An 18,666-nucleotide genomic window follows, 5' to 3' on the forward strand; every position below is an offset into this window, starting at 1 on the left:
TCATGAAAGTAAAGACAAAGACATGTTTCTGTGCAGAGGAATGAAGTCTCCTGAACCAAACACTGAGATCATTCTGTTATATTAAATCCATTTTACTTTGCTGGGGACGGCAGTTGTCCACTTCTATGTGACAATGTGACCACTGTGGACCATAAGATGACAACGTCTCAACAAGAGGAGACGCCTTTGTCCCTTCCTCTGACTGTTTCTTAAAGTTTCTGTAAAACCACTGGAAGTCCTGTTTACGGTCATCCTGTGGCTTTCAGTGACACACGCGCCATGCACGTCTCTGGTCAGCAGCTGCAGACCACGCACACAGCAGCGGCGCAGTGACGAGCAATGATGTCGATGGAAATCCGCGTCTACAGCCATCCTTGTAAATACAGATGTGTTCAGCTTTTAGGTGATGAGTCACGCAGGAACCTCTCAATGAAAATTGCAACATTGATTTCCATTGTGCAACTTTAGGACAATGTAGCAACAAAACTCTGAGACGAAGAGCCACAAAGGAAAACGCCTTTTCCTGCAGCACAAAAATGCTTGAGTTCAGGTTCTACAGATTCAGGAGGATGCTGGCAAAAACCGGAGCAGGAGAATGAAAAAGGCGGCAAAAAGAGTGGAAAGACAAAAAAAAGCGAGGTTGAAAATTTCTGGCAGAGCTGCCGATGTTTAAGAACGAAGCGTGGAAACGATCTGCTAACTTTGTGATTTCATTACACAGATATCCCCCAGAGTTACAACTTAGAGACGGAGGCCAAATGTGAGGAAAGAGGTTACAGCTGCAGAGCCTCCGCATGAAAAGTCAGCAATAACTCATCTCTCCGGCCCCCCCACCGCTGCTGACAGACATGAGCTGACTGGTGAGCTCTCCTCCAGTTGTGACCCAGATACTATGAAGAGTTTGTGTGAAAGATCCCCCATCGCCTCTGTGGATCTTTTTTTCAATCCGCTACACTTTTGGTGGCAGAGGTGAACCACATTTTGTCGTTTTCGCTTCGCAAGTGAAGCATTTGGAGAAACAGCAGATCATGACTCTGTCCTTGTCTGCAGATCTTACCTTCTCAGTGGTCTAGACCAAAGGAATCACCTGTCTGGTTTGAAAAAAACTACCAAACAAAGTCTTTCTGTCTCTTCTGACACCCAACCCCCCCTCGCCTCCGGCTAGTTTCCCCGCTCCTTCAGCCCTCCATATCAGGGAGATGAGGTCACATTGTGAAGGGAGAGATGACGTGATTAGAGGCTCAGACTCAACTGTTTTCTCAAGCTGATTAGTTCTAGATATCCTCAAATTTCCCTCCTTGAGCTGCAGCACAAATCCCAGCTTCTGCCAGCATCTGGCTGTGGAGGAACCATGAACAAAATCCCTCACAGTGTCCATTATTTCCTTGTTAGGCAAACAAATTAAAAAGAAATGAAACAAATGTTTTGATTAGAATCTGAGTTTTTTCCTTGCTTTGCAGTAAAAATGACAGCCGACGGAAAAGTGACGTGGTTCACGCAGAACATCATTAATGCTGCTGTAAAAAACAAAAGCTAACAGCTGTCCAGACCAACAAACAGAACTTTTTTCCTCTTTTTAAACCTGAAAAATGTCTGTCTGAGGACACACTGTTTTACACGTTTATTTCTGCGTCCACAAGTTACCTCAGGATATTCTCTGTACACATACACTGCATGCTGCCACCCCAGTGACCCGCATCCTTCCACTTTAACCTGAAAAGGTCGAGCGTAAGACCAACAGTATGTTTTTCTGCAGTGTTCATTCTTTGTAAACGTCTTTTACGTCTGCAACTATGTTTCCTGTAACTGAAAATCTTATAAACTGATTCTAACCTCTGACCTGCAAAACCCAGACATAAAGCCATAAGTTAGAAACTGTTTGGAATCAGCCACATTCCTAAAATCTGGGTAAATGCGTCTTTTCAGCCTTTTGGTGATGAGTTTTCTCACTTGTTCATGTTGGTGCATCAATCGGCCCTGCTCATCATGTCCCTGCAGCTCCACGCATAAATGTATTTCTTCTTCGTTCATTTTGACATTTAAGTAAAGAAATGATCTACATTTCAGAGCCAAGGCTCTTTTTCCCTGAAAAAAATCATGAGGCAAACCACCAACTGAAAAATCAACTCCATAGACTGCATTCAGTAATTATCTCTGTTTTATTAGATTTAGTTGGTATATTTTGAATAAAAATTCAGTGATATTAGTCTGTGAATTTGTCTATGGGTTTTTGCCTGTCTGGGAACATAAATAAATAGATAAATAAAGCTTGGCACACTTTTTTCAGTTCTACTTCTTCTGACTCTATTCTTAAATAAATGCACACATTTCTTTGAGGCAGGGGTGGGCAATTCCAGGCCTCGAGGGCCGGTGTGTCTGCATGATTTCCAGATAGTCTTGCCCTACTCATGGCTGATTACCTGGTTCAGGTGTGTCCAGCCATTTAGAACATGCCAGAGCAGGGTATGCTGGAAAACATGCAGGAATGCGGCCCTCAGTGCCCACCTCTGCTTTGAGGTCATTTATTCTGTCTTCAGTGTTTATTTGCAGCACATGCAGTTTGTACTGAGTGACTCAACAAGCTCCCACAGGAGTCCAAATTAATGTTTTCTTGATCGAGGTTTGGACTCGACTAGAGCATCGTTTCCCTTCCTCTCACCTTTTTGACTGACTCAGATGTGTCCGATCCTCGTTAACTTCTCCAGGAGGCTCCGCCTCCTGCGACGGGACTCAGTTCTGACTTGAACTGTGCAGCCTAGTCGAGCTCTTTGACTTCAAACTGATACTGCAGGGGCGGGAAGCTCTTTGCAAGGTGGAAGATCTTCCTCCTCCTGCTGTTGCTGCATGTGTGACTGAGAATGATTTCCTCCTCTCTGCCTACAAAGATCCCGCTCTGCATCAGCAGCAGCCACACGCTTTGCCACGGAGGCCTTTGTGTTACTCAGAGACTTCTGGGATGTCGTTTATTGTGCAGACATGAAACTGCTTTGAAAGTCCTCCACATGAATGTTAATGCTTTGGGCTGAATCAAAAGTCTTTGATTCAAAATGTAATGTCATTGCAAGTTGTTTCTCTTTAGAGCAGAGGGGGGCACTGAGGGCCGCATTCCTGCATGTTTTCCAGCATACCCTGCTCTGGCATGTTCTGATTGGCTAGACACACCTGAACCAGGTAATCAGCCATGAGTAGGGCAAGACTATCTGGAAATCATGCAGACACACCGGCCCTGCTTTAGACAAATGTTTTCAGACCAATGAAAAAGTTCCAGTGCTCTAAATATTTAGAAAAAAATTTACCACAAAAGTTTATATATACATTTTTTTTAAGTTTCCAAGACTTCAAATGGATCTGTTTTGAATGGTGGGTTTTTAGGGCGAGGCGTTCTGCCCGGCTCATCTTCACTGATCCCACCTGGTCTGACTGAATCACCACACCTGCTGCTCAGCGCTGGGATGACTGCCTCCGCAGCAGGAGGATCCGAACGGCTTGTTTTCAGGTAGAACCCGTCACCTTCTGGTGTCAGTTCCAGGCTTTATCACTTCTTCTTCTTCTTCTTGGGGTTTTCTTTCTTTCTTTTTGCCATATCAGCTGTTTTTTTGTTCATTTTTCAGGACATTTTTGATCATTTCCTTTCCTCTGTTAACCTGCAACACTTTTACTGTTCTTCTTTACTTTACACCTTAGATGGGAGCCGGTTTAGCTCGTGCTGGTTTGCGGCGCCTGCCGTCCGTGAAACCAGGGTTCGACTCCGGGCTGCTCCCTGTTCCCTTCTCTACCTCTGCCGGTTCCAAGCCCGGTTTGAGAAGGTTGCGTCAGGAAGGGCATCCGGCGTAAAACATTGCCAAATCTACCATGCGACTCGTTCGCTGTGGCGACCCCTGATGGGAGAAGCCGAAAGTGGAAGAAGACTTTACACCTTAGATATTTAAATGCAAGCGTGTTCTTATCAATCATGGTATAAAAATGCTAAATAGTGTTTTTTTAACAGGAGGGCTATTTAAATTTAGTTTGACCTCCATCTGATGTCTCCAAATAATTCAGCTCAAACCTCCTTTGACTGACTCCCAGTGACTCAGCAGGAGGTTCCAGTGATAAACAGACTGTGTTGATAAATCGTTGGTTACTCTTTGGTCAATGCAGCGGGTGGAGAAAGCAGCTGCATGCATGTCAGCCAGCATCTGATTCATTTGGCCTGTCTGGTGTTTGATTCCAATGAAAATTGGTTACTCATTACACTTTTAAACACCAACCTAGTAATTATTGCTCTAAAGGTTTCCTGAGATTAGTTGTTGGGTTTCAATACAAAGATATTTTTTGTTTGGAATTGGTGCACAAAAAAAAACTTAAGTCTGTTCTTATTTTAAATCTCGAGTGGGTTTTCTGTGAAGCATCGCCGTAATCCTGCTAATGTTGACATTCTGGTTAAAAAAAAACCCAAAGAACACACAGATTAATGGCGGATTTACTGGACTCTCCTCCACAGACTGAGCTGATTTACTCCCAAAGCAAACAAACGTAAGTGAAAACTGCGACTGTTTGTTTGCTTCTTCAGTAAACCTCGGATGGGTTTACCAAACTGAGGAGCCAATAGGAGTCGGCTGCCTTACTCCACATTACTGCAAGCATCCTGTTTAATTTGGCCTTTTCCTTTTCAGTTTTTGTTAATATTTCTTGTTTCCTTCACAACCCCCCCCCCAATAAAGAAAGCAAGCAGGCAGATGAGAACGGCGAAGCATTTGGATTATCTTTTCGCTGACAGAGCATAATGTTGGGGGGCTGCTAACCCCCACAGGGAGCCCGGCCGGAAGGGAGGAAGCTTGGAGATTCACGGGGTGGGATATTTGTCTGTGGGTGGAGGTGTGAGTGTTTGGGCAAACAACACTGCGTGGAGCAGCTGCTCTCAACAGGGACCTGCATCACCAAGGGGGTGTCACTATGCCTAAGAAAATATAGGACGACCCATCAAAACATGAAACCTGCTGTAAATATTCTTTATCTAGATGATGATGATGATCTCCTCACAGAGAGATTTTCCTTATGCAGAAAATAACATCATTGCTTTAAAAAAAAGTGCTTGACATCTAACTGAAGCTGTTTCTGTTCATAGAGATGTGACCAAATGCATGAACCTTTTTAAGGGAAGTTTTTAAAATCTTTAAAACCACAGAATTGACGTAGAGTCTCTAAATGTATCTTACGCTCCAATAGCTGGAATCCCAAATGCTGTTTAGCTGAATCTGCATTAAGCCTGAGGCTGTAGATCACATCTCAGGTCAGTTTTGCTCATAGGGAGTCCTGAACACCAACTTTAATAGACATGCAGACAAATGTTAACCCTTTCTGAACTCACCAGGGCGTCAGCCAGCCACACAGGTGTTTAAATGACCCAGAATTAGTATTATATACTTGTCTGTGTTTCAATGAATGTAAAGGTCTCAAAAAAGTTGTTAGCTTTGACTTTTTTTTAAACAAACAAGTTATTACACATAACTGTAATATCCCTTGAAATAAATCTTTGCAAGACTTTAAACAGCTTTGTGGAGTTTTGCCCATTTTTTTCATGTTTTAACCTTGTTTTTGCTCTTTTAAATAGTTTTGGGTGATTAAGCCATTTGAATTTTGTCTTTACACTTTTGAAATGTTCCAATTTGATCTTTTTTTTTTGCAGTAACAATTTATCATTTGGAATTTATTTTTTTGTAAAGTTTCAGATTTATTGTAGAAGTAATATGTAATACAATGAAACATAATGATACAGATCAAGCCTGTCGGTGTTAACGCACCTGTAACACCTAATTCCTCTATACACTTTAGAGTCTTTAATTCTTGAAGCCTTTGTGAGGAAATTATCCAAAACCTTTAATTTTTGTTAACAGGAAAAGTTGAAGTACATGAAAGTATACAGTTCTGCTGGTGATCAGAACAGAAACTGAAATATCAGTCATTAGTTACATCAGATTAAGTTTATTTGTATGATCAGGCAACATCTTGTGTAACATCAAATGGGTTTCAGAAAATGGATGGATGGATGGATGGATGAGTGGGTGGGTGGGTGGATCCTATTTCAATTTAACAGAGAGAGGATTTCTTGCCGGTGTTTCGTGGGAAAACTGGTCTTGATTCTGGTAATGTAGAGGAACAGTCTGGTTTTGAGAGAAGTTCTCCATCCGTCATTCAGTGGTTCTAACCTTCTGGTAAGATGGGCAGAGTGGGTTTCCATCAGTGTTCCTTCTGTGGTCCTGTGGCTTCACGTTGGTTTCCTTGGTTTTATTGGACTGCTCAGTCTTTTCCTTTGTCTGATCAAAATGAGTTCTCTTTAGCATAAATGCAGTCTGGTATAATGGCTTCTAACAGGGTACTGATCCACTCAAATACCAAGGCTTTCCTTTGATCATTTCTTCTTTTTGGTATCTGGCTGTTCAAAGTCAAGTTTGGCTGCTTGATTTTGCTGTTGAAAGTTTCAGACGTGCTGCCACAACGCAGGTTTAAAGGGCAAAGAGCTCCTCGGACCCTCACAAAGATTAATGAGCCAGACAATGACTCGTCTGGCCTCAGTGTCCCCTTCCTGACCTTCCCACAGTTTACATCCCCATTTTCATATTTGTGGCGTTGCTAAGTAACACAAGAATGGTGTTTTTCCCTAAGTTCATCGTAGAATTTAATCTTTATCCTTTTTATTCTGCCAAAACCCCCCAATTTCTTTATTTTAAAATCCAAATTCCCCTATTTGTCATACAGTTCTGTTGTATTTCTGTAGCATTTTGAAAAAAAAATGAAATCAAAATAAAACAGAGGGAAGTTCAGAGGTTTCCATGGTTACGACATCGCATTGCTGTGGAACTCCAGAGTGATAACCTTACTCCAAAACAGGACGACGGACGAAGAAAGCGAGTGAAATTCTGAGCAGGGAAGAAGAAATCCCCCTCCAACAACAAACCACACACTCATTATGATCCCCGAGAAAAGGGTTAGCGAGCACAGAGGGCATGGAAAGTCAGACACACTGGGAAATGAGGCCTTCAAGCGTCTGACTCATGCATGGTAATGCTCTAAATGGAGGAGCAGAATAACTACAGGTTGGTGTTTTGGGAGTAGCAACCTGTGTGTTTTCATGCTGTCAGGCGTAAAACTAAAATATACACATGATGTAAAGCTACTTTTTATTCCAACAGTTGAAATAGAGGGGTTAGTAGTACTCCCATCTATTGAAGGAGTCCTCTCTCCACATTAAAGTTCTCTTGAAAAAAGTCCAACTTTTTGGGAGTTTCATGAAGGCTGGCCATGCCCCCCAAGGTCAAAGCAAACTCTGTGCTTAACATCCTTTAACATGTGGAAGTGGGGGCTCTGACTGAAACCTTGCGCTCTCTTTGTGGCTTTTGGTTTGATAACATGGGCTATACGATGTTTTGTGAGTGAAATGAACGCTGAAAGTGCAGCTCTGTTTTCTTTTCTCCTCTTTCTCAGTCGAGGTGTTACATCACCGCCGGCTGAGGTCCTCTGGGTCCGAGTGGAAACTGGAGACTGAAACAGACGGGTGAACGCACGTGAACATGCACGCGTCCAGATGCCGCCGCTCTGCTAACGCTGGAAACATCTGCAGGAACGGTTGGTGCAGCAGCCAGTGTGGGAATTTCATGAACAACCTGTTCATAAATATTACAGATTTCAATGTGGAAAGTTATTAAACTCGTTAGTTTCTTCTCAGCACATTTGAGTTTGAGGGTAGCGCAGTTTCTGCCGGGCAAAAAGAAAGTTGTGGTGATGATGAGGATGGAAAACGTGGATGAATTTGACGTTCATGAAAATCTAGAAACATTAAAGGACGTCACTGGCTCCTTTTTGACCATTTAAAGGAGGATCTACTGGGCCAAAATCCTGAGTGTCAGACTTTAATGTGTAAAAATGACAGGGAGCACTTTCCCTGGAAAGTTCACCACAGTTCAGGGTCCTTTAATGTCTTTGAACGCCAACATTTAGAGGGACTGAGACGGTGCTCTGATGTTCTCTGGACCAAGACAGATAAATCAGGCCGGGTCCTTTGAAGTTACCCCCCCCCCAGATAAATACTCTGCTATCAGAACAGAGGACTATCTGTTTCACTGAAGGCGTGCGGCCCGTTTCCTGAAAGCTTTTAATAATGTGGTGATTTGTGGAGCACTGAGACTAAAAGATGACAGAAAAGAGGAAATATTACCGCTGATATGAAACACAACAATAAAGAATTTCGTGAAGCCGTTTTAAAATCTTTAATTAAAAAAATACTTACTCAAAAAATAAGCGAGGTAATTCATTTAACTAACTATTCATACCACATACTTTCGTGGTGTAAATTAAATGAGTTTGTTTTTCAGATGAGGGATGATGTCTGTGGAAAATGACAGAACAGAAAACTTTCCTGAGGTCAGAGGTCCTGCAAATGTAAAACCAACTGGAATCAAATAAAAAAATCCATGCTATAAGTTTCACAGAAAAGCACATTGTAGTTTATGCAACTAAGGAGTCTGCGTTGATCTGTCTGATACCAACCAGATTGATCTGTCTGAGGCAAGCTGTTCATCAAATCGGCCTTAACCATCATAAAATCCTTTCAGAACGAAATAAATTATTTATGTCGGCCTCAGGAAAATACCATCTGGATTGAGGTTCAGGAGGTTTGAATTTTAGGTCAAACCGACCAATCACAGCGAACAACACACATGTGATGTCATGAACACGGATCAGTCCATCATTCCAGTCCAATGTGTGGACAGACTGTGAATAAAGTCATGTGACCATCCAGTGTCTAGAATGTTCTAAGAATGTTCCCTTTGGATTCTTTGGATGTGGAAAAACAACAGTGGTGAACTTTAGGAAACTAACATGTGAATGGATTTGATATTCATTCTAGTTTACTGGTTTGTTTGGACACACATTTCATTCACCTGCACTGTTCAGTACCAGGTATTTCTCTTTCAGTGACACTGGTTAAAGTTTTGGCCAAAGATGTCCTGGATCCATTTTAGGTCAAAGAATCGGATCCAATCCAATCGGAATGAACAAATGTCTGCTTTGAATCGAATTGACAAACATAAATGATATGAATTAAATTGTTGTTCAAACGAATCGTTACTGCCTTAACATTTATTACAGAATAAATGAACTGAACAGAGTTTTAAATACTCGGTTACCGTTTTTAACCGGTGGTGCTCGCTGCTTCAGTCTTTTGTTGAAGTCCTGCTGGTTAGAAAAGATCCACGCAGGTCAGTCTCTGATCTTTATTCAAAGGTTTCCCCTTTTTGGGGTTACTTTCAAAGAGCTACACAGTCAAAATAATTATTTTTAATATCTTTTCTTTGTTGAGGTTTTATCCAGAACCGTCACAGCACTATTAAATGTGGGAAAAAGTATATATTTTCATCCATCTGGAATGGTGGTGAAGAAGAGCTGGTTTTACAGGGCAAGCGGTCTTCAGCTGCATGTCTGTGTATGAATACTGAGTTGTCTGGTGGGGCTGTGGTGAAATAATCTGAAGTGCAAAAACAGGAAAAATGTCTGAAGATTATTGGTCCTCCTGGACAGGATTCAGTTCTTCAGGAAAGCTGGACATTACAGGTTCATCTAGAAGTGTCTCTGTTCATCTGGGTATCAGTCCAGACAGCTGATGGAGACTTTGGTTATTTCTGTGCGACTCCTTCAGAAGTATGGCAAAAAGTAAAACATGCAAATGTGAAAGATCTGAGCGGTCGGCTAAAGTCACGTCACTTGGTAGGGGTCTGGTGTGGCTCACAGGTGGGGGCTCTCATCAGTGGTTTATTGTTGGTGTGTAGGGGTGTGGGTTGAAGATGGCCCCGCGTTTGTCTGTCTATATAATCATCTGTAAGGAGAGTCCATGACCTTTGTGGTCATGTGACCTCCCCGCTCTGCTTCTCCATTTGTGTTCTGTTCTTGGACCAGTTCTTGTCTGTGTGTTGCTGGAGTAAATTGAGAAGTTTGTGGATGAACTTTAAAAGTTTCTCAGAAACTCTAGGTGCAGATGAAGGACCATGTTGTTGAGCTCCTATTTCCTGGACTCGGTCCTGCGAGTTCTCCTTTTCTGGAACTGCCAGTCCTGAAGGCGGTGGTTTTGTGGATCTGCTCTTTGTTGCTTCCTTCTGAGTTTGTTGGTCTGGTTTCTGCTGTGATGTTCTGGTGGGTGGTGGAAGTCAAACATGAGAGGTGGAGGGATGTTTTTAAACTTAATTTTCTTTATATGTGTCCTTCATCAAATAAAAATGCCATAACATGTTATAAACACCAAAAAAACAAGAGTGGGTCTTAAAGGGCAGAAGAATATGTCCAGTAAACATTTACATCACTCCAGTTGGGTCAAATAAGTAAAAAAAAAATCCCGAAGATCATTGTTGTCAGTTTTTCCCAAAAGTCCCTTCTTAAGCAACTGACCCTGATTCATTATTATCTTTCCACTCACAAAGTTCCACTTTCCTTTCACATTTTGCCACATTGTGAAATAAAAGCCTGTAACCCCGACAGAACTCTCCCTACAACTTCCAGCAATGACTCCAACACAACTTAAAAATCAACACAAAAAAATGGAAATGGTTTTTCTGTAGCAGTGATTCACCAGACGGAGAGCTTTTCCTCGCCATACAAGGACATGACCTCCTGTTTTCATCCGATGTCTCATTAACCGTGTTTTTCAAACATGTCTACTGTAAAATGACTCTTATCTTAACAAAAGCCCCGACTTTCTCACATGAGAAAGAAAACACTCACAGTGGTGGAGACTGGACACGGTGACCCTTTTGTGGTTTCTGTTACTGCAGAGTGAAGGAGGCTGCATCCAAAATGAATTTAACAGTCAAATAAAAGATCAAGGACAATTTAAAGCTTCATGTTATCTTCAAAGAGGCACTAAAGTGACAGAAAACAGCTTTGAAAAGCTGCCAGGACATGTTACTGTGTCACTGCTGTGTCTGAGCGCTAAAAGCCTCATTATGAGGAAAACCATCCATCCATCTTTGTCCCCTTATCCAGGACCTGGTCAGGGCTCTAAGCAAAGATGCCCAGACTTCCCTTTACCTGGCCACTTCCCCGAGCTCCTCTGGGGGGACCCGAGGTGTTCCCAGGCCAGCCAAGAGACGTTGTCTCTGCAGTGTGTCCTGGGTCCTCCCTGGCGTCTCCGCCCAGTGGGACATGTGTGACCAAGCTCCTCCCCCTATCTCTAAGGGGATTGTCAAACCCCCCCAGAGAGGACAAAACTACCTTTCTCCAGTCAAGAACCATGGCCTCAGACTTGGCGGCACAGATACTCCTCCCAGGCACTTCAGATTCAGCCACAAAGCGCCACAATGCATGCTGGGGGTCCCAGCTTGACGAAGCCAACAGGACATCATCTGCAAAGAACAGAGAGGAAATCCTGAGGTCCCCAAACCAGACCCCCTCCAGCCCCAGGCTGCGCCTAGAAATTCTGTCTATGAATATTATGAACAGAACCGGTGAGCAGTCCTGCCCCAGTCCAACATGCACCGGGAACAGGTCCGACTTGCTACCGGCTATGAGAACCAAGCTCTTGCTCCGGTCATGCCGAGACCTGACAGCCCTCAGTAAGGCTCATTCATTTGAGCTTTTATCCAAAAAGGCGCCCGCCCATACTCCCAGAGCACCCTCCACAGGACACCACGGGGGACGCGGTCGAACGCCTTCTCCAAATCCAAGAAACGCATACGGACTGGATGTGCGTCCTCCCACGAACCCTCCAGCACCCTAAAGAGGGTGTAGAGCTGCTCCACGGTTTCACGACCAGGACGGACTCTGCACTGTTGTTCCTGAGTCCAACGAACTGAAACGGCTCGACACCACTGTTGACGTGTCATCAACAACTGTTGACAGCAAGATGATGGAAGAAACAGTGGGAAGTTAACAAGTAGGGGAATTTCAAAATAAACATGGCAGCCATAGAATGAAGTGAAGTAAAATGGAGCGATTTTATTTTTTATTTTTTATTTTTTTGGCATGAAGACCAGTCCACTCTGACTAACCCCCACCCCCCCAAGTTGATTTAGATCCTCATCAGGTGGTGAAGTGATCTCCAGTCACAGATCTGCTGTTGGACTGGTCTTCATGTGTCTGCAGATTCACTTCTTTAATTCTGTAAAAAGGAAATTGTTAATCAAATAAACCATAAATCAAAGATGAACTGAGATTATCTGCTCTGCTGTTTTCCTCTGAGTCTAAACAGACATTTGCTCAGCATGAATAATGTGGCTTTCACAATAAAAACAAAGAATACACCAACTGGGACTTCATCAAATACTGGTGGCTGTTGAACAGATATTAAAGACAAACATCTCTCATAAAGTGGCTCCCAAACAGATAGCAATGGGCCGACCCAAACGGACCCTGCTGAGATGTTGGATGCGCTGGGAAAACGGTGACGTGGGTCAATGTGAGCCAGACTGCAAGAGTCCAGCATTTCCGCTGTCTGGGACGCAGCTACAACTCTCAGGGAAAAAGTCTTTTTTGGTAAGATTTCTTCAAAGTAGTTGTGACGTCTGGCTATTTTCAGACAAATAAAACCTAAAAATGGGCTCTAAACAATCAGGTATATTGCTCTGGTAATTTAAAATATTATGTTTAAAAAAAAGATTGTATAATTTCAAAAAATTTTAACATCTTTAAAATACGCACAGTTGTACCCTCCCCCCTCCAAAAAAATATCAGAACCTTCCAACAAGATTCCAACTATCCTTAATTCTAGACCATGATCCTCCTAAATTAGGACTGGAAATACTCTGTTTATTTTCTGATTTTACATTTTACATAAGTTAAACATAAAAACAATAGGAAATGAAAATTCAACAGCTGAGCATATTTTAAAAACAGGTACAATCAGCATAAATATGACTGAGTCTTTGAGTCTTTCAAAATTAAGAAACCATGGTACAAAATAATATTGTAGAGCCGCAGAGGAAGTGTTATTGTGTTTTTTAACGTGCTGGTTATTTTTTCCAATGGTAAACAGACATTTCTTAAAGCCATTTTTTAACACTTGGCTTGTTCACCGATCCCAGAGCGATTACTCTCTTTGCTTTTACTATTCCCACATCAGTTATTTTTTTATTTTGTGTAACTACTTATATTTAAATCGTTGGGATATAGACCCAAGAGGAATACTTTTGGTCCCAATCCCAGATGGACTGATGACATCTCCTCTAATGTACCTTTAACTTCTGTCCAGAATTCTTTTATTTTCGGACACAATGAAACGGAGAGCCTTTCTCTGCATCACATCTGTAACAGAGGTTTTTGAAACTACTGTTAAATTTATTGAGTTTTTCTGGAGTAACATAGTCTCATCAACCAGCTGTATTGCAGTAATTTAAGCCGGGTGTTGCCTGTTTGTGTTTGGGCTGTTATACATGCTTTCTCCCATTGTTCAGTGGTAATTTCTTCCTCGAAGTCAGAAATCCAAGCATTGAGTTTGGCAGTGGAGGATTCAGGGGAAGATGACTTCAATAAGTTATAGAATTCAGAAATCTTTTGTTAAATCTTTTTCCAGAGCAGACATTGTGGGGGCTTGTGTAAAGTTGGAGTGGTGTAGTCTCATGAAATTTCTTAATTGCAAATATTTACAAAAGGGTTTTAGTGGAATTTGATATTCAGAGACAATTTGTTCAAATGTGAGTATTTTCCCATTCCCTCCATTACTATTTTTTTATTGCCTATGCCTTCGTTTGCCCACTTTCTGAAGCCCTCATCGTTTCTGCTCCGTAGGAATTTATTGTTTCCCCAATAAAGAATAAAGACAAAGAACGGGGTTCTTCTAAGTACCTTTGTGTGGTTTTAAGACACATATCATATTTAACTATTGGGTTAGGTGTAGATTTTTAAGACTGTTGAAATAGTCAGAATGAATATAGTTGAGAAGATGTAGCTTCAGCGACAGTGACTCAATGTTTAACCATGTGGCTGGATTTCCTTCAGCATAATAAAACATTACCGTCCCTAATTGGGTTGGCCAGTAGTACCAAATAAATTGGGGCATTGGAGCCCCCCCCCCCCCCCCCCCCCCCCTGTCAAATGGTAAAAATAAGAGGGACAATCGAAGGGAAAATTCAACAAATGTTTGTACTTTCAAACTTTTGCCCTGCTGTCGCTAAATGCATTTTTACTGTTATGATTCAAATAAAACTTTCTAATTTATCCAAATTTAAAAATAATATATATCTTTTTTTTGTAAAAAGGCCAGTCATTATTCATTAATAAAATAATTAAACACTTTATGTACAGTAAACATGTTTCATTAGAGGTCTTGCATAGTGAAATGTCTTCAAGATCAAATGAACGTTTTCAGGATTTATTGTCTTGAAAAGTCGTGACTGAACAGGAATTCAATATTTAAACTAGAAACCAGACACAAAGAATTGGAGAGATTTTGTTTTTGAAGTGGACCGCTCACATTTCCTTCCAGCCAAACCGCAGCAGATACAGGGATTGTTTTTTATTCATTTCAGTTTTTGTCCAACTCCTCCTTCTTTTTTTCCTTTTCTCTTGTGTTTTCATCCACCCTTCTTTTTTCCATCTATTGTCTTGTCCTCCTCCTGTCTGTAATCAGTCTTTTAGTCTGACCGACCCAAGTTCATCTGGAACTCAGCGGTTCTCCAACTCCAACCTCTAATCTCACAACTCCTCTGCAGTCTCTATAAAAAGAGATGTGAGGAGTTTTGAAGTGTGTGCGTTCAGTCCGCCTGTAGGTTACACCCGCATGAGCTGTGATAACAGCAGCATCCCGCACAGGAAATGCATCAGCGTTAGTTTGCGGAACGATCAAAGATGGGGCGGAATTACTGCTGTTGCCAGGCAGAAGAATTCATTTTTTCATCAGAAATGCTGCAGTTTTCCTGTTCTCACCTTTAAATCTTCACCTGCTTTTGCTCCGGACCTTTCTGTGAGCACAAACCGAATCCAAAAGTGAGTTTAGCTCAACAGAAAAGTCTTGAATGTTGTTTTTATTTCTAGTTTTTAACACTTGATCTAAAAACATGACACCTTCCTCCTTTTTAGCTGTAGCTCGTCATCTAGAGCAAGGAGAAAAGTGGAACTTTTTGTCCACCAACCGGGTTGGAGTCTGACAGCTGGATGTTTGCCAGACCAGCATTTGTCCGCTATCAGGAAGACCCTCCCCCTCTTCCTCCTTCAGCCCTTTTTCATAATCCTCACTTCCTCTCAGTTCGGACCCTTTTTTTAGAGAAAGTATCTTATCATAGTCACCCCTCACCTCCTTCCTCCACTCTTATCTGCCACTTTCAACCGCTTCTCCACCTTCCTCCTCACCTGCATCAAACGGCCTTTAATGAAACAAAGCCTCACTGTTTACACTTCTGACAAAGACAGGAATCAAGAAGAGTTCAAAAGTGGAGGAAAAGGAAGAAAAATGTACCTCGTTCGGCTTTTACTGTTATCCAGCAACAAAAAGCTGAAATGAATGGGTGAACATCAGATTAAAATCTGCAGTTATTCCTACAGTCTCTCTCTTATCCACTGGACTAAGATTCTGTCCCACATGAAGTCGGGGAGAACGTGAGATCCCTGTGAGGGGTCTGGAGCCAGTCACGGGTCGTTTGGGATGTTAGAGGCTTTATGAATCATAGCCAGAAATAACAGAGTTTCAAATCCCTCTGCGGCTCATTATGGGGGTTTCACAAGCCCTGTATCAACAGCAGGTTGAGAACCAGAGAACCCGAGAACGGAGAGATGAGGACAAAGAGAGTTGGAGAATGTAGGTTTGTAGTCGGTTTAGACCTGAGAGGAACAATCCTTCTGAAACGTGAGGTTTCTGTAAAAACACTTCAGCTGTCGTCTCCTGAAACAGTCAGGCTTCAGGTTTTAAAAACCTGGCATTCAGGGGTCAGAGCAGGTCAAAGGATTTTAAAAAGCGATGCTTTTTCCACCGATGGTGTTTTTATTAAAACGTTCAGCAGCACAAACAAGATCCAATTCTCATGAGGAATAAACCGAGCGAACAGAAGAGCGTCTTCTCTCCATCTGCTTGTGGAACCCGTCCGCCAGTCACTCGCGTCCAGGCAGAGGACTTTCCTCCCTGCCCGCCGTTCCTTAACCACCGCTGATCTCATGCTCTGTCATTTAGAGCTCCATTCTGGAAAAAGCCCTCCTTTTAATCGCTCCACCTCAAGAGCGTGCACAGGTTCCTCCCAGAAGGAAGGGAGGAGCAAGGAGATGGATGTTTAGATACTGGAGGCTCAACCGGTGGACTGACCAGTTTTTATTCTTTACAGCTGCCGACTTGCTTTGTGGAAGGTGAAGTTTAGCTCATGCCATCTGAATCTCTGTGGAACGCCTTCACAGAGGAAGTGTCTCAGGACACCGGCAAGTCACTTCCTGTTCACTTCAATGTAAACGATCCTACCGGACAATAGATCCATCATGGTGAAGACAGATGTGGGCACGCAGCAGTGATTAGTCCAAGTCAACGTTTCTATGGCAACCAACTCTTACCAATCGGGAGTGTTGGAAGGCCACGCCCCTACCCTTGAACATGGGGGGCAGCAGACTCCCCCTACTTTTATTAAGGCATCTGATTGGTCAGTTTATAACTTGAATAACTTAAACTCCAGAAAAAATATCATTAAAAAATGAGGATTATCAATCTTCTTCTTCCACTTTCGGCTTCTCCCATCAGGGGCCGCCACAGCGAACAAGTCGCATGGTAAATTTGGCAATGTTTTACGCCGGATGCCCTTCCTGACGCAACCTTCTCAAACCGGGCTTGGAACCGGCAGAGGTAGAGAAGGGAACAGGGAGCAGCCCGGAGTCGAACCCTGGTTTCACGAACGGAAGGCGCCGCAAACCAGCACGAGCTAAACTGGCTCTCCAGAAAAAAAAAAAAAAAAAGAGGATTATCAATATGTTAAGAAAATGTACCAGATCCAGAACAGTTCTTCTGACCAATAGAAAGACTAACAGCTATTCATTTCTCTATAGAAGTGTATGGGATTTTGTCTTCTTGGAGCCACTTCCTGTGTTGAACGCCAGTGGGAGGGGTCACTCAGTCTAGCCCTCACAGTCAATGGGAGCGCTCCAGCAGCTGTTCGTAACAGTTTATCCTTCCTATTAGCCCGCTTTTGTAAGAAGTCCAGGTTTGGGTCGGCTTCAAAGTCCACCACGATGACCTCAGTGCTGAAAACTGGCTTCACATCAACTCCTGAGCGAGGAACCACCGGCTGAGGAAACTGCAGCTCCTGCCGTCCTGCAGCTCCTGCAGTCCTACAGCTCCTGCAGCTCCTGCAGTCCTACAGGCTAGGAGGTCCTGCCATGCCCGTCTGCGTCTGCACAGGAAGGTCTAAATCCTGCAGCTCCTGCCGTCCTGCAGCTCCTGCAGTCCTGCAGGCGGCGAGGTCCCGCCATGCCCGTCTGCGTCTGCACAGGAAGGTCTAAATCCTGCAGCTCCTGCCGTCCTGCAGTCCTGCAGGCTGGCAAGGTTTAAATCCTTTTCACAAACGGAGAACATTTCACGGCATCACACAGCTGTGGCCGGGAGGTTTTGCATGCTGGTGACAAATTTGGAAATATTGAGACCAAGTTCTCATTTTCTTTAGGAAAAGAGACAAAGTCAATCTTACAGAGAAGATGATAAATCTGCTCACATTTAGATTCTTCTGAACATCAAGTCACTAAACCTTTACAGACAGAAGGTGTCTGTGTTTTCTGGGTTTATTATTGGATTTGCCATCACATCTCATGAAAATCTCATTTCTTCAGCATAATCTCTGGTTTTAGTTTCTAATCACAAACCCTTAAAGTGCTGATTTTTATAAAGACTTTTCTGTAAACTTGTGGAACTCTCTTTTCAACCAGACAGACCTCCAGAACATTAAAACTTCAATTTTAAACCAAACATTCATCTTTTAGCTTTTCTCACTCCTTTGAGTTCAGAAAGCTTTAAGGCATTAATAACTTTAGGAAGGGAAGATGAAACATATTTTCTGACTGTGTGCAGTTGTGTTTCTGTTCAGTCATCACTTCACTCTGGTTTCGTCATTTTTAGGCATTTTCTCATTTGGCAAAAGCTTGAGGTCTCTTTTAAACGTGGGTCTGTCTGCAGATGCAGATGGCACTTTCAGGAAAATCGAATGAAACCCAAGAACCAAACGAGAGGCGGCAGCCTGGAGAAATGCAAAAAAGGGATTGGATGGACAGACAGACAGGTATAGAGGCGTCTGGGACATCCAAGACCCCCCCCCCTCCCCTCAGAGTTGTGACGGCGAGCAGCAGCTGCTGCTCTTTGAGCTCACGATGGTGGAAGCCCAGCATGTGTCACGGTTCCTTCCTGTAAGCAGCACAAACTCATTTCTGGATGCTGAGTCACAGACCAAAGCCTGAAGAGTCAGGCTGAGCAGAAGCAGAGCTCCTCCCACCGGGCGTACTGCTGATCAGGCCGTTGAGGAAATGTTAGAAGAAAAAATAAAGAATATCACAACGTTTAGTGACCTTCTCCGAATCAAACTGTGTTGAGAGTTCCTGCAGAGGTGGAGTCCAGGTGGAGCATGTTTGGAGATCAGATCTTTGTTTATACCCTTTCTGACGACGTTAACCCTGACAAAGACTTGACAGAATTTTCCATTTTTTTGGATGAAATCCTCAAAAAAAATTGCAATATCATTTTTTATT

General features: G+C 42.8%; 1 long non-coding RNA gene across 1 annotated transcript; it reads left to right on the forward strand.

Moving 5' to 3' along the window:
* Positions 1–3,211: 3,211 nt before the first annotated feature.
* LOC110014894 lies at positions 3,212–8,635 on the forward strand. Its single transcript, XR_002289911.2, has 3 exons — positions 3,212–3,496; positions 7,465–7,605; positions 8,352–8,635. It is a non-coding gene; the product is annotated as an uncharacterized LOC110014894 (long non-coding RNA).
* Positions 8,636–18,666: the final 10,031 nt, after the last annotated feature.

Source organism: Oryzias latipes, chromosome 21, assembly GCF_002234675.1.
Source record: "Oryzias latipes chromosome 21, ASM223467v1".
NCBI classification, from domain to species: Eukaryota; Metazoa; Chordata; class Actinopteri; order Beloniformes; family Adrianichthyidae; genus Oryzias; species Oryzias latipes.